This window comes from Arachis stenosperma, chromosome 2 (assembly GCF_014773155.1).
Source record: "Arachis stenosperma cultivar V10309 chromosome 2, arast.V10309.gnm1.PFL2, whole genome shotgun sequence".
In the NCBI taxonomy this organism is placed as follows: domain Eukaryota; kingdom Viridiplantae; phylum Streptophyta; class Magnoliopsida; order Fabales; family Fabaceae; genus Arachis; species Arachis stenosperma.
In genome coordinates this window covers 98902454-98907487 of record NC_080378.1, presented here as the reverse complement: position 1 = coordinate 98907487, position 5034 = coordinate 98902454, and the positions used below count along the sequence as shown (strand labels likewise).

Genomic DNA, 5034 nt, shown 5'->3' with positions numbered 1-5034 from the left:
CCATGTAGGTAAAAACTGATTTAGTAAGAAATTTGTTAATTTAGCTACATTTCTAAAACGTAGTCTAAATATTTAACAAATAGTGATTCTCAGCTAAATTTCTTGTTTTTTAAACATGATGAAGTACATAGAGTACTAGTATTTGTGCATTGAGAGAATCTCATTCTCTATTCAATAGAATATCAATGAGATATTAAAGGTTTTATTTTAAACTCTTATAATAAAAATATTTAATATATTTATTATTGGTCAGACCAACTGTTAAAAGCAATTTTAATTCACATTCTCAATACTTATATTGAGTTTTTTCAAAGAAATCACAAACCTTAATCATATTAAGACCAATTATAAATTGTTTGTAACAAAATAAATCTCCAAAAATACTTACAAGAACAATTCACGCTAAAATCATTTGTCTGATGGCATTCCAACTTCTAAAGTTGTAACACCCTACTATACTAAATCTTATGCTTAAGTCATAAGATTGAGATAGTAAGATATTACGACCTCTAAAATAGGATTATATATATATAATAATAGGAAAAGAGATACTTAACTAGGAGCCTTGAAAAACGGGCAAAACAAAATCGCAAAATAAAAAGCACAACGCTCGGGAAATCGAATTGCTTGCGGGTGAAGAAACCTAATAGGAATATGATAGAACAATAAACGAAGGGATAAAGAAAAGCCAAGGAACAGCATAACTAGCCTCTGACTCAGCCTGCGAAGCTAAGGCTGGCCGGAGGATACATATATACATATAAACATACATAAGTGTCCCCAAAATATACCAAAATACCAAAGTAAACTCCTATCTCTCCCTCAACCTCTAAGAGGAGCAGCATACATAAGTTACTTGGAGAGTAAGCTACACATATATATACATATATACAAATAGAACCCAAAATACGCCCAAGAACTACTTCGCTTTCCAGAATCCAGACGCCTAGCGAGGAGCCTCTCGACCTGCATCTGAAAAACAACAATACAATATGGAATGAGAACCGGAGGTTCTCAGCATGGTAAAAGTGCCACGCGCATAAGAAATACGGTCCTGAGAATGCCATAGGCAATCCTAGAACTCCATTATTCAATTATCCAACTTAAGCACTAAAATAGAAGCCATAAACAAGGGTAGGTATTCTAAATCTGCCTAACTTACTCAAGTTCAAACTTAACCTAACAGCAAACCACTGAACCGAAAATCATACTTGCATCGAACCGAAATCACAATAGCCACCGAACCGAAATACGCTTAACCTAACAGCAAACCACTGAACCGAAAATCATACATGCATAGAACCGAAATCACAATAGCCACCGAACCGAAATACGCTCATGTGGTTAATCCTTCATTTTCAATTTTCAATCCTAATCTAACACCAAACCATTTCTCCTTTTCCTCCCTCCCTCCATCATTCACAATGCAATAGAAACAAGCAACCAAACAAGGTCACACACAAGTAATTAGCAGATAGTACAAATAGCAAGTATAACAAATAGCAGGTAATATATATCAATTAGGCATACCCAGGAAATGCATAGCAATCAAAGCAAACAAATGCATATGATGCATATCTGTCCTATGGCTGATGGGGCCCATCTGTCGGTTATCCAGCCAACCCGACAAGTCCGAAAACCTTAAACTGTCCCCCGTTGCGCATCCCCAAGAGTCTATGCATAGAGTTCACATTCATATTTCATAAAATCACTCAATGGGGGCTATCCATACCCGGGAATTTATACGTGCCCGGTCACCCTTACGACGTAGGGTTAACAGAGTATCGAGAATCAACCTAGAACACGTGGTGGCGAGCCACGGCTTTTACCCAGGGAAACTCGTATCTCAGATATCATCATTCATAAGCCATTTCATAGTCATAATCATTATTTAATCATTCATCAAGCCATGGCATGTTAACTCCTTTTGTTAACAACTTCCCTTTCACATTTTTCATCATCATTCCCTTATAATTCATCTTGATTACACTTTCCAGGTCCTGACCAAACTATTTATCAAATTCTTCTCAAGCTTCTTAATATCGAATAATCTTTAAAATCAACCCAACTTCAACATTAAGTCAATCACATCGCACGAGGATTGCACTTTAACTTCTCGAACTCATGACTATCACTAAGACATCCTTGACACTCTATTTTCTTTTCTGTTTCTAATATAGCAAATGAACTCAGAATTGCACAAACTTTATGTCCAGGCGTTCATATTGAAATAAGCTTTCTAACAAACTAAATATCATAATTTTCTGATTTTTCTAGCCTCGGGAATAAAGGAAAAACCGTGACTGCTCTGCAGTGCATAAAACCAGAAAAACAGCAGCAGCATGTGATATTCAAAAATTCACAGCTCCCAATCCTCAACTCTTAAAATTCTAAAATTTTAGAGAAATAAAGCTGGTTAATCAAATTTTATAACAAAATTGGTTTCGCTCCAAAACTCAACTCGTAGAAGTCGCAGCAAGACAAACAAGTTGCTGCCCTGTTTGATCTTTTCTGCTGCAGGACAGATTTAACAACCTAACTTTAAAAATTTGCCATAAATTGATTATTTAACAAAAAGGTCCTAAATTTTCCAGTTTAGTTCCTTATATTCCCAAGTAGAGCCCAAATTTAGTCTCATGCAATTCCGATCATTACATAATTAGTTACACCACATGCAATACCACCACAACACAACTCTACATCCTTATTAACAAACACCAATCCTAATCCATCATAAATAAATATAAGAACACATTATTCATAACTTCCACACCTCATAAATTCCAATATATATATCCACCAACAACTCTATTCCAATAACATTACAAGGCTAATCATCAAATACAACAAACAATTCAACTTATCCTATGGTTCCTCTAACCTAAGTTTTCACAACACCGTAAATATTAAACGTGCGAAACTTAAACCATACTTTGGCCGATCACTTAGTTCACCCAAAGCAGCTTCTTAACACAAAATTACAGCCTCTTCAAGCTCAAGTAAAACAGCCACAAACTAAGCTTTGATCACCAACAAGCCTCTAAATATTCCCAATGCATATATACCCACTTAATCTACACCTAATACATATACATATTCCAATTTCAGTTCTCCATTACTAAAACAAGGTTGAGCTAGGGTTAGGGTGTTCTTACCATACCCATATGCTCAATAGCTTGAGCCCACAAGTTCCGAAAGCTAACTTGAACCTAGAACACAAGAATTGAACAATTTTTAACTTAATTGTTCATAAATTTCCGAAATTAGGAGAAGCTGGCTGAGAAGGAAATAATGAGTTACCTACCAAATTGTTCCATGGGTTTCATAGAGCTCGTCACGGTGAACGCGTGGTCGCAAACGGTTCGTCAATCGGAGCTCCGGATCAAAAGTTACATGGATTTGAAATTAAAGTGAGGGTTAGGTTTTTGCTTGTGTTCTTCTTCCCCCTAAGAATGTTTCCCAGCGTGAATAATGAAGAAGAAAGGAAATAAGAAGCTGTGCCTCTTTAATGGATTGGGTTTGGTTGGGCCTTGGGCCCATTTTGGGTCCGGTTCAACCAGTTCGGCCCATCCGGCCCAATCTTGGGCCAAACTTTTCGAAATTGGTATCAAAATTCTCGTTTCGATGAGCTCTATCTTATTTTGATATCAGTTTTGCGTATTTAATTTTCCTATTGAAAATTCGATTTATTGACTAATTATATACCGATTTTAGCGGGGTTTACAAAAGTTATTTAGATCAAAATATATCGCCCAATACTCCCACTAATTTAAATAAATTTTTTTTAGTCATACCATCTTACTTTACGCACCACATCTTCTTAAGATGTTCATTAATAAATAATGGGAAAATGCCTTTGAAATTAGAACTTATGGTTGTCAAAATAACCCATATAAAATAATATTACAAATACTTTAAAAGTTCTCACCATTCCAAAACAATTTTATTGGAGAATATTATTTTAATAGAATTATCATCTCCATGATAGCCCTTTTATACATGAGAACAATTCTCAGATATTAGCGAATATATTACTTTCGAGTATGCCACAAAAGGTGGACATATTTAAAAATTTAAAATATAAAGTAAATTAAGAAATCTATATTTCTACTAAAATTATTTAGAATCATGAATGAGTACTTTGGTTGTCAAGTTGTTACTCATACCTATTCTAAATAAATATGATTAAATTATATCACATACAATTATAATCCCAAATAATTATCTGATTGTCAGACAATTATTTAACTGAATTATATTTTATACTCCTAGGTTGTCCAGGTTCAAGTATAAAATTAATTCTCCTTATACATCATCATATGCATAAATAAATTCTATCTTTGAATACAAGTCTCCTGGTTGTCAGGTTGCTCCTTGTAAACAAGAGATAAATTTATTTTTTGCAAACTCCTAATTTTTAGGATTTATCTCAGTTGTTAGAGAATTTCTACCAGTATTCATGGATTAAATTTTATACTCCCAAGTTGTCTAAGTAAAAATATAAAATTAAATTCTTAATATATCAAATATATACACTGATTATTATCTTGAAAATAAAACTCCTGGTTGTCAGGCCGCTCTTTATAATAAAGAACATTAGAAAAAACTAATTTATAAAATTATAGTGTCTAAAATAAATCAATCAAATCAAAATTTGATTTTAATAGACTAATGTTTAGCCTTATAAAACTGTTAAATTAACCTGTATATATACACTTATATATTTAAGAAACAAATAAAAAAAATTATTTTTATATCTTATTTCTTTTATGTGACTAAAATCACAATGAAATAAAATAAAATAAAATATTTGATTAAAATTATAACTATTATTTTAAAAAAAAAGATAATTTAATTATAATTAAATAATCAAAGTTAAAATAAATTAACTATTAATCTATTAGACAACCATCTCAATGGAAATAACTACATCATATGCTTAAAAAAATTGAATTAATGTCCTATTAATTCACAAACTTTAAGAAAATATGAATAAAAATTTAAACACAAAAAAACTAAAGCTCTGATACCACT

General features: G+C 32.5%; 1 long non-coding RNA gene across 1 annotated transcript; it reads right to left on the bottom strand.

The window, feature by feature from the left end:
* Positions 1–661: 661 nt before the first annotated feature.
* LOC130957279 (uncharacterized) lies at positions 662–3459 on the bottom strand. The gene is made up of 3 exons (XR_009077241.1): positions 3305–3459; positions 3156–3209; positions 662–972 (listed from the first exon to the last, which is right to left on the bottom strand). It is a non-coding gene; the product is annotated as an uncharacterized LOC130957279 (long non-coding RNA).
* Positions 3460–5034: the final 1575 nt, after the last annotated feature.